Source organism: Lycium barbarum, chromosome 4 (assembly GCF_019175385.1).
Source record: "Lycium barbarum isolate Lr01 chromosome 4, ASM1917538v2, whole genome shotgun sequence".
In the NCBI taxonomy this organism is placed as follows: Eukaryota; Viridiplantae; Streptophyta; class Magnoliopsida; order Solanales; family Solanaceae; genus Lycium; species Lycium barbarum.
The window spans coordinates 28,552,132-28,572,311 of NC_083340.1; the positions used below are offsets into that span (position 1 = coordinate 28,552,132).

At 35.4% G+C, this 20,180-nt stretch overlaps 1 long non-coding RNA gene across 1 annotated transcript; it reads right to left on the minus strand.

Moving 5' to 3' along the window:
- Nucleotides 1-5,552: 5,552 nt before the first annotated feature.
- LOC132635721 (uncharacterized) lies at nt 5,553-13,572 on the minus strand. Its single transcript, XR_009580695.1, has 3 exons — nt 13,154-13,572; nt 11,226-11,302; nt 5,553-5,816 (listed from the first exon to the last, which is right to left on the minus strand). It is a non-coding gene; the product is annotated as an uncharacterized LOC132635721 (long non-coding RNA).
- Nucleotides 13,573-20,180: the final 6,608 nt, after the last annotated feature.

The window sequence follows — 20,180 nt, forward strand, 5'->3', positions numbered from 1 at the left end:
AAAGGGAAGGTATTAGGCATCCTTTAAGACCCATTAACAATGGTTAACCGACCGGACTTATGTTAGTTAATTAAGGCTAAAATGTAGATGTAATATTTAAATGTTTAAGAAAATATCTTATAAATACTGCTAAAGTTATAGATAGAGATAGGATGCTATTTAAAGTAAGACTTGTAGAGAATAATTATTTGTATAAAAGAGTTTACTTAAAAATAAACTAAAAGAAGCGGGACATGTAATGTTTATATGTATTTGGAGAAAATGACTAACAAAAATAAAATTTTAAAGGTTTTATAGAAAGACTATTAGTTTATTGTATATTGTGCGAAGGTTGTTTTAAATATGTATTTCAAGTGTTGGAAAAGAAATTAAAGTGAAAGAATTATTTGTTGAAACTAGTTTGCCTTTTATTTCTTAGAATAAGCTAACGTTAGTGTAAAATTTGTGACGATTTAAACTTCTAAGATAGTAAGCATAAATTATGATTACTTTAGCCAAAATATATTGTCATGTTGTTTTTGAAAATCAATTATTCTAATAAATAAATAGTATAGATACTATAAATAATTTTAACATAAAAGGGAAATGAAACCCATGGAGCTGACTGTTAGTTTCTCTTTGAATTAACTACCCATTACTAAACTAAACCCCTTAATGTCACTAAGGTTCATCTAAATTAACAAACAAAATGTTAGCCATACAATACACATTAAATGCACACAAAATAAAATAGAGGAGTAGATGTAATGTGAATGGGCTCAACCCATTTTAGACTGCTATGATCTGTTGCTATTGGGCTTCGGCCCAGCGAAATTTAATAGATTGTTGTGGATGGGCTGACTCGAGAGGAGGATTCCGTTGGGCTTTGTCCCAACGCCGAATGCGGGAGATGACGAGTCGCTTGGACTCGTATGCGATAGTCATGCATAAAATGAAAGAAAAGGATTAGTATATAATCAACGAATAAGGTTAAACATGTAAAATATAACTCAAAACAAATCAGTAGATTATGTACATACTGTGTATATTTTGGTATATCTTAGGTGTACACATTCATTTGGCAATCAACAAAACACGATACAATATAAAGCAACAGAGAGATCAATAATTGCTTGGCTATGATACCCTTAAAGGTTTTGAAATTCAAACAAATGTTCAGTGGATTCTACAACTGCAGGGAAAGGAAAACTGGTAACATTTGATGTTTTTCAGCCAGTTCTCAGAGAGGGAAAAGAAAAGGGAAACATCAAGTATATCTTCAGTTAACAGAGAAATCTGAACTTAGAATGGGTTTGAGACGATATCGTAAGAACCAACAACCAACAGATTGTCATCGAACATTATGGCTCAGTTATCTTGTGTAGGGAACAGCAGATAAACACAGATTCAGAGGAGAATGAACTGGGTATTAAACTAAGTTTGGGACCAAGGATGAGATTGCCCCTTTTCGCACCCAGAACCAGTTATGTCACTAAATGTTAATCAGAGTTAAAGAAAATGGCTATCGACTTAAAACAGATTCGAACTAGCAAGCGATAATATACAAAGGGAATCACTCAATAGGAACAAAGATATTTAATTGATGCAGCATGATGTATCACATTAAGTCTCAGATGAACCAAACTAATATTAGGCAGAGGGTTTTAATAAAAATGTGCCACAGATTTGTAGGTGGTTCCTCGTACGAATTCAACCACAAAAGACCAATTTAGAGTGACATGTGCAAACTGGACTGGACCAATAACAGGTTAAATCATACTGATTTTATTTAAACAAGTCATAGGTGCCCGAAATCAACTAGAACTGAGCACAAGCGAATGTCAATGAACTTTCAAGTGTTATGCTAACCTATGACAGACTTATAGCAATTAAACACACACCTGATCTGAGCCCAAGTCACAGTACTTGAACACATGAAAACATAAACTCACTAGCATGTTCCAGACCCAAGCATATAGACCAATAATGGACTTAAACCTACCATGTTAACAGAAAACTAAGCATTAAGCAACTCAAGGCAGTTACCATGTTAAACTAGGCAAATGACAAGCTTGGACAGTCATGTTGAAGTCCTAAAATGTTACCTCAAGTTCATTTTACATGCAGGGCTCTTTACAGTTAGTTTGAAAAAAAACACATTGAACACCTCTACTGAGTTTAAAAACTCTCATGAGTTCATTAAGAGGGCAGATAGCTAGATACTTAAATGAATCACGACTATATTAATGTTATTCAATCAATCATACAGAGGACCAGATTATCCATGAAATAGCATAAGCACACCAAACTTAAATTAGGCAAGGACTAACCCAACAACCAGCACCTTCTATCACCAAAGCTATTAATATGTTAGTTTAACTAAGTAAGCCTCTGAATCTTGTTTTTTTTTTAGATATAAGTTGTCGTCTAAACTGATTTAAATAAGTCTAATACAAGCTAATAATTCTCAGCTGAGGCTGAATAGAATACATAGACATGTTCATTCACTTGGCTAGATGACAGGGAAGATCCATATTGAGATTGAAAACTAGTCATTAGTAGCATTTGTTATGCACAAGAGTCAAATATCAGTAGACAAAACACGCAAGCGTGCGGTTAATTTTCATTACTAACATACTCTAGACTAAGGCAGCAAATGAAACAAAAGAAACTAAGCTATGCCAAGTTAACTTCAGCAACATGATTTGACTAAAACAGTAAAGAAAGCACAAAGACTATGCTAAACATGTTGATATCCTTATAACTTGACTGAAAGTGTAAATAAAGCGCAAAATTAAACTAATTAAACTATTACTAGCAACATAATTCAGCTGAAATGGCCAATAAAGCACAAATTGAATTATATTAGACTACTACTACTAAGCATAACTAAACAAAGATAGGAATTAACGCACATAAATATATCCTAAACTAGCAATTAACATGGCCATCTTCTAACACATACACAGAAAATGAGAACCACCAGTAAACGCAGAAATAACTAAAGGAGAGGTAAGTTCACCTGTTTCGAGTGCAGTGAATTGAGACATCGACGTCTCGAATCTATGCTCGAACTCGAACGAACCCGAACCCGATTAGAGTATTAAAGTTTCAAAACGAAAAATGAAAATAGAGTAATTGTTGGTCGCGGCTAAAGTTCACCGGAAAAGGAAAAATCAAGTGTGAAGATAGTTGGGTCTCTCAAAAACTGAATCCTTCTCCTTTTTTTTTCAACTGAGTAAATCTTTCTCCCTTTATAGAGAGAGGAGCGTATGAGAGAGAGGCGCGGGGGACAGAGAGGGATGGAGGAGACAGAGGCGTGGTGGAAGTGGCAGAGAATGTGGGGGACCGGGGAGAGTGGAGATGACAGGGAGGAGCGTGGGGGTAAGGAGAGGTGGCGAGGAGAATGAGAGAGAGAGAGTGAGGGACGAAGGAGGCGGGTGAGGAGAAAATGAAACCCTAGGTTTCATTTTTGTTAAAAGGGGAGTTGGGCCGGGTCAATAATTCGTTTGGGCTGGTCGATTAATTTAAATGTGGGCTGATATAATGTGGGTTGTTTATTTGGATAGGGAAGTAATATTGTATTTGTATTTTGGGCCATTAATTTGGCTGAAAATTGTTGATCCTTCCTCCTCTATTTAGTTATTTTTGGGCCTCTAATTTAATAATTAGTACAATATATACCATGTGGAGACAATTAATAATTAACATGTAGAGAAATAAAGATTTTAAAAAGTGTTGTCTTGTAATTAATTTAACTATTCCAAACCCGAAAATGAAACGATGAAGAACATTTAAAATTTGTGATAAAGTAATGCTCGTAATGTTGAAAATAAAAGTAGCGAAAATAATAGTAGTGAAATAAAATAGAATAGTGAAAATAAAGTATTTAGCTCGTCAGTAAATTTAGAAGCCCGAGTAAATAAAATTAAATAAGGGAGGGACAAAATTGGGTTTCAACACTAATCACATATTACGGAAGTTCCTATCGTGAGACATAGAAGAATTAGATATCACTCACTACTCCCAAGTCACATAAATCCACCGATATTCAAGAAACCACATAAAAAATTCTATAGAATCTACAGGCCACAAGCCTGAACATACACAACAATACCATCCTAGGATTCCATCTCAAATCTCCAAATTCCTACACATGCATTCTCTGTTCCTTCTAGTACATGAATATGAGAAACTAACCGGGGTCTACCGAAAGGGAAGCCATAACCTACATCATGGCCGAACGGGTGCCATGAACATCCATTGATTCTTCAACTCGATCACCACACCATAATCCGCATGAAGAGCTTGGAGACAACCATGAGGCCCAAGAATAGAAATTACCATCAGAACCCTCATAAGAGATTTCAGATTAAAAGGAAGGATTTGGGATCTTAACCCACTCCTAGATCCCATCTACAACAACACTAGGTGATTCACCAATTTTTAAGCTTATATTGAGGAAGACCCATTTCCAAGATCCATGGAAGAACTCATTTTTAAGAAAAAGAAAGGTAGGAATCTAGGTTATTAACGCATTTAGGGGAAGAACATGGAAGATTGCTTAATGGGATTCGGGTGAAAATTATTGCTAACCCATCATTCTCCCACCATAGATACTTGTAATACCCATTAGATGGTTCTCTAGGTGAAGATTTATTTGGAGAAATTTACTAGGTGGAAGGAGAATTTGAAGGTCTTAGAAGGATTATCAAGACCAACAATCTGATTATTTTTTATTTCCTAAAGGACCTAGGCGGCTGGAATTTAGGGTTGGGAGAAAAATGAGACCAATTCCCGAAATGAAGTCTTAGATAGTGTTTTCACTATACGAGACTGCCCCAGTTTTAATTACGTTCACCGCTTTAGCAGTACCGCTAGGGCTGCTGAGTGGCCGCTATGGCGGCTCACTGGCCATAAGCTTTCACCGCTATGGCGGTGATTCAACTACAGCGCCAATACTGGCGCTATGGCGGCTCAGCTAGGCCTGGTGGCCCACACTTCCATCCCTCACGCGATATGCACAACGATTTCGATTGAATTGGCGATTTCCAGTACAAACTAGACGAAGACATTATTAAGGAGTCAGAGTTGCGGTCTTTCTTCGAAATTCACAGTAACGCCGAAACGGGTCGTTACAGATAACTCTAATTTCAAGTACTAGATTCATCTCATTTTACTTGTCATGTTGTCTTTTGCACCTTTTTAAAAAATACGTTAGTTAGAATAATAATTTGACTAAATTAACCTTATTTATTCTTCGATCTCAATTTAATATTTTTTTTTTGTTTTACGACATTAATCTCTTTCATATTTATTACAGTAAGAATAAAAATGAAAAAGTAAAATGTAAGGGACATCAGTTAAGTAATCATCAATGGTATTTGTCCCATGGAATTGCAAGTAAAGAGTTAAAGAGTACTAATCACAGTAGAAAATAAAGAGATAAAGGATTAGGCAAAACAAATAAAAAAATAAAGTAAGAAGACATGGTACAAATTAAAAAGGACATGGATAAGGGGTGTAAAAGATTAACAACTCTAAGTTATGAGAATTTTAATAAAGAGAGTGCAAAACGAGAAATGAAGTTTCATTCTCCATACATTTAGATGAAGTTGGAATAAAGATAACATTACAACATAAATATAATCTCACAAAATATAAGATAGACCGGATAACTTGAAGCACTATAGAAATATTAAAGTGGTAATATATATAGCACAACCTCATGTCATAAACAAGAGGGCCAATATATCATTGGACATTGATTGTATACATACATCTTCAAAATTTGAGCTTCTTCTACTCGGATGATGAGTCTAGAAGAAAATCAGAACCTGAAAGTAAGCAAACCAACAATTTAATATAAGTGTATTATTGCATCCTCTAAACATAAAATAATTGTCACCATGTATATAAACTTACTTCTAGTATTATGCAGGAATTAGAAGTTGTATGAATTGACATAAAGTCAGCTATGAAAATTGGGTTATGACAATAATGGAGTAGTTTAATTTTTCAATGTCAAACATTAAATTTTCAAGTGTTATGCCAGAAAGCGAAAAGCTAGCTTGTAATTAAATAGCTTTAATTTTCAAAAAGCTCATCCTATATTTGTGTTTCTTTTGTTGCCACATGCAGGGTGGAGTATCTATTGTGACCAGAAATTAGATGCGTGATCGGACCAGTGTGTCTGTTCACGTCGGCGAGAAATCCCTATTCTAAGAATAATATTCTAATAATAGTGCAATTGTAATTATGGTAATATGATTTGTAATTCTATTATAATAGGGTTACCTTATTAAAATAGGGTTTAAGGAGGTCGCTTATTTGTATATAAGGAGGTCATTATGTGAATACAAAGGGCAGAGAAAATTCTCCCAACATTCTTGTCTCTTCACAGCTTTTCACATCTCTATCTATAGTTTAGCATGATATTAGAGACAAGTTAGAAAGATCACGAAAAACCCTATATATACATAAATAATGCCAGTGGTAAAGGCACACGAATCACTGGTGAAGAAGACAAGACACAGAGGAAAACAATCTCTCCGTATAATATTACGTCAAATAAAAACCCGAAATTGTGGTGACACAAGTCCAATTGAAGGGTGAAAACTATGAACAATGAGCTAGATCCATGAGAACAGCCTTAGGCGCAAGGAAAAAGTTCGGCTTCGTGGATGGACCGTTCAAGAAGCCAGATGAAAAATCGCCGAATCTAGAAGATTGGTGGACTATAAAATCACTATTGGTGTCGTGAATTCTCAACACCATTGAACCGACGCTTCGCTCAACTATTTCTCATAGAGAAGAAGCGGAAAAACCGTGGACAAGTATCCGGGATCGTTTTGTGGTTATTAACGGTCCTTGGATGCAACAGTTGAAGGCGAACTTGCGGAGTGCAAGCAGAAGGGTAAAACCATAGTGGATTACTATGAAAAATTAACAAAGTTGTGGGAAGAATTGACGAATTATGAATAGATCCCGACATGTACGTGCGGTAAGTGCACATGCAATCTAGTAACTGCCTTAGAGGCCAAAAGAGAAGAAGAAAAAGCACATCTTTACCTCATGGGATAATGAGATAATGTATGAAATAGTGAGGTTTAATTTAATAATATAGGATCCATTGCCATCATTGAACAGATTCTATTCGAAACTGGTGTAAGAAAAATGTGTGGAAAAAGGTCGCACATAAAACTGAGGACCGGAGTGAAACTATAGCTTTTGCGGTGCAAGAAAAATATCTTAATCGGGCGCAAGGTGAAGGGAAAAATATTGATTTGTTTTGCACGCATTGCAAGATGTCCAATCACGATGTTGACAAATGCTTCCAACTCATTGGTCATCTGGATTGGTGGCCGGGTAATAAAAAAGGCGATGGGAAGACAGGTGGTCGGGAATGAGGATAACTACAACAACATAGATGTGGTCTGGAATCTAATTGGAAAAGAGAAAACAACCAAGTTAACATTGTGGTGACCAAGGACAGAAATTACGCAGAATCAGGACTTGTGAACATAGGCCAGACAGGACCCCCGAATTAAGCAACGAGAATTGAAGGATTGTGATTCACATGTTGAAGTCACAAAAGATGAACACTAAAGACGGATGGTAAGACTGAAAACTCATATTGAATTATTGACTTCGGGGCTGTCAACCATGTGATAAGTAATTCAGAGGAGCTGTGTAATCAACGGGAAATTCCTTAGTGTCTGGATGGAAGTGACTCAGTAGCTACTAAAGAGGGAACAACCAGGTTGAATGATATGCAAATTAATTTCTGTGTCACAACTAATTGATCTTTTAGATTGTAAGGTAAAATTTAACGAAGTTCTGTGTGTTATACAGGACTCTGCCACGAGGACGCTGATTAGAATGGGCGAACGACGAGGTGGACTTTACTACTTTCGGAACGTACCACAGATACAAGCTATAAAGGCGGAAGCACTAGACTATTCAAGCTTTGGCACAAGAGATTAGGCCATCCTTCGGTGCAAGTGACTAACTTAATTTATGCATTATGTCTAAAGAAGAGTAGTGTTAGATTAGATAAAGTGTGTGATGTCTGTCAGATGGCAAAAGAAACAAGAATTGTATTTTCATTAAGTGATAATAGCTACTGAGATTTTTGAGTTGATTCATTGTGATTTATGGGGCCCTATAGGACTCACTCTTTTTGTGGTGCCTCATATTTTTTTTACGATTATGGATAATGGTTCTCGAGCAGTGTGGATCTTTCTATTGGTTGATAAGAAACAACTGTCCCAAATCTTAAAACATTTCTTCGCTTTGGTAGACTGGCAGTTTGGTAGAAAGATGAAGACAGTTAGAAATGACAACAGAACTGAGTTCACATGTATGAAGAATTACTTCTTTGCACACGAAATTCTTTTCCAAACATCTTGCACAGGGACGCTCCAATAAAATGGAATGGTCGAAAGAAAACATCGTCACATTCTCAATATGGCACGAGCATTGAGATTTTAGTGGTCATCTTCTAATAAAATTCTGAGGAGAGTGTGTTTTCACTGCTGGAAATCTAATTAATGGGAAACCCTCTTCAGTATTGAAGGGAAAAACCCTTTGAGATTTTGTATGGAAAGGCCCCACGGTATGAAAATATAAGAATACTAGGGTCATTGTGCTACGCATACACAATGGGAAGAACAAGAGATAAATTTAAAAGTCAGAGTCGTAGGTATGTGTTTGTACGGTACCCATATGGAAAGAAAGGATGAAATTTGTTTGACTTAGAAAATAAGGAATATTTGCTCTCAAGAGATGTGGACATCTATGAGATCAAGTTCCTGTTTGCTTCAGGATCGGGTGGTTTGATAAAAAAAAATAGAGATTTCGGGATAGAGTTTATGTGGCAAAAGGGGCTTGAATATCAAGTGGGAGGAAATCGAATAAGAGAGAATACAAAAATCCAGAGAATTAAATAGACGGATACAATTGATGACACTAGGGAAGAAACTCAGATAGACATAGATGCTGGATCATAAGTCCAGACTGACTCAGACTGCATAGAGACAGGGTTGGATAGTGAACATATAGAGAATGTCTGTACATAAGAGGTTCGGACAACCTAGTCGGAGAAGCAGATGGATCGGGAAAAAGTAAAAAACATGAATCAATTCGGCTGCGTGACTATGTTACTGAAACATTCCGAAGGTAAAGTTCATTAGATCGCCCACTTGCCCCTCAACAACCTTCAGGTGCACCTTATTATCTAGTTCATTAAATAACTTGTGACAATTTTTCTTTGCGACACCGAAATTTTGTTGCAGCTGTTACTACCAGAAATGAGCCGAGATACTTCTCAGAAGTGTGAAAAAGGAAACATTAGAGGATAATGGAACATGGACGCTGGAGACATTGCCATCGGAAGAAAGCACTCAGATGCAGATGGGTCTACAAGATCAAGTACCACTCTAACGATACCATTGAGCGTTGTAAGGCCCGTTTAATTATTTTCGGAAGTAAGCAGGAGGAAGGAATCGACTACAATGAGACCTTTTCTCTAGTTGCTAAAGTGGTGACTGTTCGGACATTTTTGGTAGTTACGGCTACTCGAAATTGGAAAATGCATCAGATAGATGTTCACAATGCCTCCTTGCATAGAGACCTCAAGAATGAAGTCTATATAAAATTACCCTTGAGATTTTGTATTTCCAGTTCGGGAAAGGTATGTCGTCTCCAAAAATCTCTATACGGATTGAAGCAAGCTCCACGGTGTTGGTTTGCTAAGCTGTCAAGCGCTTTGCCAAAATATGGATTCAAAAAATCGTACTCGAATTACTCTCTCTTCACTATGAACCAATATGGTGTACAACTCAACGTTTTATTTTATGTAGATGACTTGATCATTTTCGAAAACAAGCATAGTCTCCTTGAACGGTTCAAAGACTATCTCCGCAAGTGTTTCCACATGTAGGATCTAGACTCTCTGAACTATTTTGTTGGAGTTGAGGTTGCCAGGATTCCTACCGGGATATTCATGTTCAACGAAAGTATGCCTTGGACATAATCTCTTAAATCGGATTGTTGGAAGCTAAGCCCAACGACATGCCTATGGAACAAAATCACAATTTGGCACTAGTCGGTGGAGCTAATTTGGTAGCTCCGGAACCATACCGCCAATTGGTTAGGAGACTCATATATCTCTGTTTCACCCGACGGTAGTTATCATGTTGCGTGCATGTTCTTTCTCAGTTCATGCAATAACCAAAGAAAGCACACTACGACATGGTTTTCTGGGTGATGCGTTATTTGAAGAAGAACCTGGGACAACAAATAGTAATGAGGAAGAACTGTGACCTCTGTTTGTACGGATGGTATAATACAGACTAGGTAGGATGCCCGCTGACCCGGAAGTCATTTATCGGATGGTTTATCTCGCTCGGGAAGTCACCTACGTCTTGGAAGATCAAAAGCAGCATATTATCTCCCACTCTTTAGCGAGGGCAGAATATCGATCAATGGCAATGACGGTCTATGAATTGAAATGGTTGAAAAGAATTTTGAAGAGTTTGGGATTCGAACACAAGTATCCAATTAATATATACTATGATGGTCAAGCGACAATAAATATTACTTGAAATCCGGTGTTTCATGAACCAAAAAAACATATTGAAGTGATGTCCGGGATGAGTTCTAGTCTAGTACTATATCCTCCAACTACATGTCAATCGGTGAGCAATTGGTTGATGTATTTACGAAAGCGTCATGAAAGTCGAAGTATGAATATTTACTTGGAAAGTTGGGCATTCAAAACCCTCATGCTCCAATTTGAGGCGGGGTATTGTGACCAGAAAATTAGACACGTGACCAGACCAGTGTGTCCGGTCACGTCGGTGAGAAAGACCCTATTCTAAGTGTAATATTTTAATTATAGTGCAATTGTAATTATGATAATATATGATTTGTAGTTCTATTAGAATAGGGTTACCTTATTAGAATAGAGTTTAAGGAGTTGGCTTACTTGTATATAAGGATTATGCGAATACAAAGGGCAAAGAAAATTCTCCCAACATTCTTATCTCTTTACAAATTTTCACATCTCTCTATATTTTGGCAATATATATATAATATGTTGAATTCCCCTGACTTACTTCTTTATATTTTAAATATCCTTAATAAAAATTTTGATTTCACCACTGTCATCTCATTGTTTAATGAGACATGATCTATATAAATACATATGAAGAAGAAGGCATTAAACAATTCAGAATACTAACTTGAATATTATTCTTAAATAGAGGATCAAACCATCTCCTTGTTGTTTCCTCTGAGATAGGGAAAGAAGGCACAACCCCTGTAAAAAAGTTCAGTTAAAAAAAAATCAATTGGATCTCTAACCAATATGCCGGGTGCGTTTGGTACAATGAAAGTCATCTTCTGGAAAATGAATTACTTTTTTTATAAGAAAATAAAAAAATCTAAAGAAGGTTTCCGATATTTTGTTGGAAAGTAAAAGTATTTGTTAAAAATTGATAACAACATTATTAACAAACTGAATAGTGTTTTGATGAATTGTTGAGGATAAAAGATTGATAATAATGGCTATACTTGACTACAATAATGATACAAAATTTAGAGTTATAAATATTATATAGGAAAGTAACTTCCATACAAAAGTGAGATGAGTCATTTCCCGATTTTTGGTAAAAATATTGAAAAATTAACATAAATAATCATTCATCCAAAAAAAAAAAAAAATAGCCACCAGATATATAATATATGTATACATTACGTATATTGACTAGTGAATGTAAATATTTTTTGCCGAACGATCAGATGTCTAGCTTTGCAGTAAATATTTTCTCCACATTTCTAGGAGTTAATTCCCCAAATGATCACCCATGTTTTGAAAATTAACTCCTAAAATCATTTTTGAATCTTTTAGGACTACAATATCACCCAATTCTCACTATTTTCCTTAAAATATACAAAACATCACAAAAGCCACCTTATTTCCTAATTGGCATGCCATGTCACATTAAAATTTTATTTTTAATGATAAATTTATTTAAATCGTCAAATTCATTTAACCCAACCTTACTCATGTCTTATATCCAACTTAGATGAAAATGCCCAACTTTTATTTGGATAAAACTAATTTAAATCAAGTCGCAAGTCAAACATTCTTTAACTCTAACTGGTCGTTTGGTAGAAGGTATAAGCTGGGATATCCCAGCACTAATTTTTGTACTATGTTTGGTAGAATGTATAAATTTATCCTATATCAAATAAAGTATAAAATACATCTCATGATATAAGCTGGGATATACCTTCCTATACCACTTATCCTGAGACTATTTTATATCTTCTCCTAGATGGTATAAAATAGTCCTAAGATATGAGATAAACTAGTTCAGGGATTATAATCCCGGGATAATTTTGACCATGCACCAAACGACCACTAAGAAGTTTGGTAGCACACAGAAGGTAATAGTGGATGAACAAGAATTCCATGAACCGTAGGATCATCATTGAAGCCTAAAATATACTTGAGAACTTCTTCTGTTGAGTTCAGGCAAACGCACTTCATGGGATTTGATCCCAACAAATTCCCAAGTTTTTTATTTTTTATTTTATCCCATTAATAAAATATTATGCCATCATATTTTGGAGAGTTAAGTATGGTGGGCAGTTTTTTTTTTTATTATTATTTAATTCAATATTAAGATGTTTAATATCTACGTTTTTTATATGCTACGAGTTGTCCTTATTACAAGTGGAGTATTTTAATTTAAGTCGGGTATAAGACATGAATTGAGTTGGGTTAAATGAGTTTGATCAGTTAAATAATTTTATTATTAAAAAAAAAATAATGTGACATGGCATTTCAATTAGAAAAGAATGAGATTTTTGTGATGTTTAATATATATTGAGAAAAATAGTAATAATTGAGTGATATTATAATTCTAAAAGAAATAAAAATGATTTTAGAAGCCAATTCAAAAATATGGGTGACCATTTAGGGAATATTTTCTATTTCTAAAAAAATATTTTCAGAAAATAGTAATAGTTAACTCCATTTCTGGAAAATATTTTCCATCATACCAAATCAGAAAACACACGAAACTAAAACAACATTTCGGCAATAAGATGAAATTGAAAGAACAAAAAAATGTAGCTAGAGGAATATTAACTAGTTAATTACTTGAATCTGCAGAAGTCGAAGGTTGCTTTGATTCCTTGTATAACAAAGTGTCCTTCATTTCTGTCGCAGATGACTTTCGCATACTTCATCAAGTGGGTGGGAAGAAAATACTTTCCTGTATAAACTCCATCAACATAAATCATTAACCAAGTAGACATAAATCCCTCATAGTCATCAGGACTCAAGTTTCCGTAACTGAAATTTTTGCAATTTAATTCCCTCCATCCATCAGCTTCAATTCTGATAATTCTTTGAAATTTGTCCGGTCGAGCCGGAGGAACCCATACTCTAATTTCGATATCATTCTTTGACCTATTTTCTATTACAGTGAGTTTAGCACCCATTATTTAATTTGTTTCAGTGCTCGTGTGCTAGTGTATGCGTTTGTGCTATTTGTGGAAATGAACTAATTGGAATGTGACAACCTTATTATTTATAATGCCAAAGAGATATAGATTGCGTGATTGGAACTTTCTTGGAATTGGAGAAAGCAAAGAGGAACTTTCTTGGAATTATACAGCTTATAAATAGTCTATATAAACAGAGAAAGAATTGGACTTGATCAGGTGGATTGAATCACTGTGACAGTGATAAAGACATTTACTTTTTTTTTTCGTAGCTTATCGAATCTTAAGAAAAAAAAAATCTACTAAACATTACCGTTTCAACCGTGACCCTTTTTTTTTTTTTTCCTCAACAGATGCCGGTATTCATATTGGAGCGACTAAATCCACTAAATTTGAATTTGAGTCAGAAAATCCCACATTGAGGGTAACTATGATTTTATTATATATATGGATGAAGTATATTTCTCTGTTTTCATTGTTCGTGATTATCTAACTCATCATACATTTCTAATTTTCCTGCTGTCATTTACTAAAAACAAGAAAGGACAGAGAGAAAATGTAAGTCTCAAAATATTTTGACTGCCTTTTTGGACAAAGTACATTAGATATAGGGAAAACGCTTACTTGCTCGGATATTTACCTTAAGCAATTAATTTTTTACAGTTAAAAAAAATAAAATGAAAAAATATATTGCGTTACCATATGAAAAAGGCATATCTTATATCCATTGGTTTGTTGTATACATTGGATGTGAGTAATGTTTTATCTTAATATATGAACCTAATTTTTATGCACCGACAATGTGAAAAAATATTTACACAATTATGTTCACTTATGAGGTAATTATAGGTTAATCTATATGATGTTTATTACTAAATAAATACCTTGATATAAATAATAACTGATATTCATAATGCTAAAAAGATTGCGCAATCAGTCAAAAGCGTACGTTACACGTATGTCGAAAGCTTTTAAAACGTAAATTAAAAAAGAGGCAAACATCTTTAGAGCCCGTTTGGATTGGCTTATAAGTTTCCTATAAGCTGTTTTCACCTTTTTTTTTTTAGTGTTTGACTGGCTAGCTTAAAGCTATTCTATATTTAAAATAAGTCCAAAAAATAAATTAAGCTCATTTTGCTTATCTTATCTAAAGCAACTTATAAGTTGAAAATAGCTTATAAGTCAAAAAATAAGTTGAACTACCTCAACTTATTTTTTTTGGCTCAAAAGTTATTTCCAGCTTATAAGCTTCCTTTTTAAGGCCTACCCAAACAGGCTCTAAATACTTTAATTTTTAACAAAAGATGAACAAGACAAAATCCCGATGGAGCTAGAAAAACAGGGAATAACGAAAATGTAAATTTCAAGATAACGTTTAGGAAGCATCCAAGCAACTTACTGGTCTCGAAAGAGAGACTTATCTGCCATAACTAATCATTATAGTTTGTGCACTTTTTTGCTTCCTTCACATTCTCCCTATTAGTATTAGTACCCGCGATGAGCGGTAGATATAAAATAAAATTATCTTATTTATTTGAGCTTATTAAATTATTATTATTATTATTATTAGTACACGACCTATTAGCTATGACCATCCACAATATTAGCTTTACTTAGAATATTATTTATCTATATTTTAAACTCTAACTTTTTTAAAACTCTTTATGTTCTTCCTTTACTTTACTTTTCTATAAAAGAAAAAGTGAATAGAGAATGAATTATTTAGTCTTATTACGTTGTATACCTCTATTGACCAAACATTGTCATTTTTTTTTTCGCTTACCACTTGACTTGATGTCTTTGCTCACTACTTTCCATTCAAACCGTTCCTTTTTGATAGAAATCAATAAGACATAAGAAATATGTCAAGTCAATTTGATTTCTTACTAATATAGTAGTGTACGAATTATCCGATAAAGTTACAAATTCTAACTAGGAAGATTTAACTTATGGTGATAAAAAAGTCTTATAATTAGAAATGGTGACAAGTTTGACCAGCCAAGGTCAAACTTGTCTTAAAAATGTGATTAACTTAAATTGGGATTGAATTATAATTTTTAAACTTATAATCTTTTACAAAATACACAAAAGCCCATACACATTATACAAAAACTTCTTCCAACCCATACACATTATACAAAAACTCCTTCCAACCCACTTCCCCCACGACCCCAACTACTTCATTTTATTTTAAAAAAAAAAAGAGCAGTTCTTCAGTTCATCTCTGTCTCTCTCTCTCTCCGTTGCTGCTGTAAAAAACCGGCGACCGGTGACCACTATTGTTGTTGCTCGTTCCTCTCTCTCCATTGCTGCTGCTGCTCATTTCTCTCTCTTTCCACTGTTGTTGTTTGTCTATTCATTCTCAGGTAAACTTTTTTTTTCACTTTGTTCAAAAGTTAGGGTTTTGAAATCAGAGTGTGAAAATGATAATTTTGGTTAGAGAAGATGAAGAAGAGCATGGGTTTTTCTTGAATGTTGTTTGTTTTGTTGTAGTTTCGTGTATTTGTTGCACTTGTTGGGGTTTGTCAGTTTGTAAATAGTGGTTGTGGTTGTGAAATTATGGTTTTTGGTGTTGTTTTTGTTCTTCTTCTCCTTGTTGTTTCGAAAAAAAAGGCTTGCAATTTTGTTGATGTTTTCCAACAACTGAGATTACCTGTTACAGCAATTTTGTGATGGTTGTGTGTTTGTAGTGAAATATAGATGTTTTATAGTTAAATTTAGATGTTTTTGCTGTTGTTGTTGCTGTCATGCTATGGTTTAGGAAAAGTTTTGATTTTATCCAACAGCTGCTGGATAAAATCAAAACAATTGTTGAGGTTTTTGCAGCAACTGAAGCAGTTGTTGTAGCATATTAACAAGCTGTTGTAAAAAAACAAAACAGATGCTAAGTTGTTGCAACTGTTTTTCTATTTCCAACAGATTAAGATTCTGCTGCAACAAGTAATAAGTTGTTGCAACAGCTTCGTATTTTGTTGCAACATATTATTAATCTGTTGCAACAACTGATTACTTGTTGCAACATATTCCTTTTCCCTTTTTACTTTGAATGTTGCACTAACCAATTAAAATTGTTTTTCTATCTCCTGTGTATAGATAAAATGGCTCCAGTTAAAAAAAAAAAAAAAAAAACCAACTGAGGGAGAAAGTAGTAAAAGAGCTAAGGTGCAAACACCATTAGATAAACTTGTGACTGCTATTTGTCAATCAACAAATGAGGAAAGAGTTAGTGAAACTGGGGCTTCAGAAAGAGAGGAAACCCACGAAACATCTGTTGGGCATGAAGAAGAAAGTGATAAAAATGAACAAAGTGAAGAAACTAGAGAAGAAAGTGAAAAAGATGATGAAAAATCTGCTGAAGGAGATGAAGAAAATGAAGAAAATGCTGAAGGAGATGAAGAAGAAGTAAGTGAAGAAGAAGGAGATGAAGGGGATGAATGAGCTGAAGGGGATGAAGGAGGTGAAGAAGATGCAGAAACTGAAAATGGTAATGAAGAAGAAGAAGAATCAACATATCAGATCTTGGCTGAGTTAAGAAGAAAAAGGAAACATAATGTGGATGCTAATCTTGTTGAGTCTTCTAGTATTGCCACAGATCCCAATAGACTTTCGATTGAGGAGGTCGTCAAAAGTTTCAGCATTGAAAAGTACGGCGTGACGATGCCGCTGAATGGAAATAAGGATTTTTCTGGTGATTTTGTGGTTAGATCAACCATGGGCAAGGGCTTTGACACCTTCAGGGGCATTCTCCGGCAGCAGGGGTAGGAGAATTTCTTTTGGGCTAGCTGCTTTGGGCTCTATTTAGATTTGCCTGAAGATACCAGTGCCCGATTTCAAATGACAATGGTTTCTGAGCTTTTGAAGCGTAAGATTATTTGTGATAGAAAGGATGAGATTTGGATCAATTACTGTGGCATGCCAGTTTGCTTTGGCATGAAGGAGTTTGTCATAGTTACCGGATTGAGATGTTATCCTTATGAGCCTCTTCCTACTGTTTTATTAACTAAGCCAGCCCGGACGCCCAAGGCAGACAAGAAAGCAAAGGGTTTCAAAGCTAAGAATGATGTCTCTTTGGTAAACTTAGTGGGAAAGAGCTATACTCAAAAGAAATTATTGCAAGACTTGGAGTCCAAAACTTTCTCAAAAAAACACAAGGAGGCACTGTGCTTAGTTTGGTTTGTGCATAGTGTTCTTTGGGCAAGAGACGTAAACTACAACATACCGTTTGGATTGATTAAACTTGCTGAGGACTATGATGCCTTCAACAACTATGTTTGGGGTTTTCAAAGCATTAGCTTGACTGTTGAATATTTGATGAAGGATTTGAAGCCAACGGGGAAGACACAAAACCTATATGGCTTCCCTTGGGCTTTCATGGTAAATTTTCTTTAATGTTTTACCTTCTTTTTTTTTTAACTTCAATCACTATTTTGATTTTTGATGGCATCTTTTTTTTCTAGGCTTGGGCATTTGAAGCCATTCCTCACCTCAGGCATCAAGTCAAGGAATACCCCAAAGAAGTTACCTATCCAAGAATTCTCAGATGGCTCACTGCCAGGAACAACATAAAATTAAGTGTTGACCTTTTCAACCCCCCTAAGGAAGCTGTAAACATTAGAACACAACAAATGACTAGGTGTTGCAACAACTTTTATAATCTGCTGCAACAACACATTCATCTGTTGCAACAAGTTATGCATCTGTTGGACAATGTCTAACAGATAATTAACCTGTTGCAACAATTTACCCAACAGATGAATCTGTTATAACATGCAACTAGTTTTTTACAACAGATGAGTAACCTGCTGAAACAAGTTACCCATCTGTTGGAAAATGTCCAACAGATGATAAACCTGCTGTAACAAGTTGACAATCTGTTGGACAATTTCCAACAAGTACCACAGTTGTTGCAACATATCACTTTATTTACTAATTTGATAACTTCTGAATCTGTTACAGTAAGTTTTTACAACAAGTACAATAATCTGTTGCAACAAATTACTAATCTGTTGTACAATATCCAACAGATGAGCAACCTGCTGCAACAAGTTACCCATCTGTTGGAAATTTTCCAACAGATGAGATACCTGCTGCAACAAGTTACCTATCTGTTGGACATTGCCCAACAGATGTGTAACCTTTTGCGACAACATGTTAACTTGTTTTAAATAGGTTTTGCTTTTTATGATTTAGCACCATTATGATATATCTACTTTTTTGTTGTAGGTTGTGAACCCATGGCTTGTCCCAACAATAAGAGAGTTGGAGATGCCATGCCTTATCACATTTGTGCCCATAGAATCTGTGCCTGACAGATTGATTGATGGGTTCAAAGGAGAATTGGCTGGAGTGACAGCCATCACTAGGGTTGATGATGTTGTAGCTGGTGGTGGTGGTCATGTTGCTGGTGGTCATGTTGTTGTTGGTGCTGGTGGTGATGTTGCTGGTGATGCTGGTGGTGGTGCTGATGCTGTTGGTGGTGTTGTTCAGCCTGTTGATGTTATTAGTGGCGGTGGTGGTGATGATGTCCCAGCAAGTATTGCTGGGGAAAAATTAAGAGATGATGATGCTAATATTGGTGGATTTACTCCAGTTCTTGGATTGAGTGATTTTTTCGGATTTGGTGGCAATTTTAGTAGTGGTGGATTGAGTGGTAGAAGATTTGTTGATGTTGGTGCCGGTACATCTAAGGTGCCCTCATGTGCTTGTGAGTGCACCACTTGCAAGGACAAAATGGATAATTTGATTAGAAAGGTGAAGGAATTGGTGCAGGCCCAAGAAGCCACAAACACTTTTATGCAGAAGTTGATATCCAAGAGGGGTATCAAACTATCAAAGAATCTTTCCTCACCTTATACTCATGTTCATGCTCGGAGGAGGGGCAAAGCAATTGCCAAGGCACTTGCATCAGTTAGATCAAGAAGATCTGTTGTTACTCCTAGTAAGTCAATTGGGACTCCTCTTCTTGATGTTGGGCCAAAAGTGCTAAAGAAGGTGGACATTTTCAAGCCTGTACATGCCCAAAGAAAGAAAAAGGTTGAGACTGCAATCAAGTCCAAAAAGAGTGGGAGAACCATGTACTCAATGCATGAATTTAGAGCAGCAGACTTCAAGGCTCTGACAAGCATGGAAATTTGGTGGGAGGATTGGGTAAGTTTCAACACTTGTATATATCTATCTAATTCAGTATGTTGTTGCAACAAGTAGATAATCTGTTGCAACAAGTTAACTAGCTGTTGCAACAGTTCCTTTATTTTGTTGAATTTGTTGCACGAAGTTAACTAGCTGTTGCAACAAGTAGATAATCTGTTGAATCTGTTGCACCAAGTAACTAACTGTTTTACTACTTTTACTTTAGTATGTAGATGAAGTCCTGCTTCTAATGCGTATGAGCCAAATCAATTTCCCCGAGTACTATGATTCCACTGACATAATCCTGGACCTCAACTTTTACAACAATATGTCCAAGAGGTACGCAGAATTGACAAAAGAGAGTACAGCTCCAAATGTAGTGTCTCTAAAGGTTAGACTTGCTGAATTCAAGTGGGATGATGATATGATCGATTATTGTAGGGGTGTCAGACCCTACCCGGGAGGCTGCTCGTGGGCTGGTGCAAAGAGGGTTTTAACAGTGATGGATATTAATGCCACACATTTTTTCACTCTCGAGTTCATGATTGAAG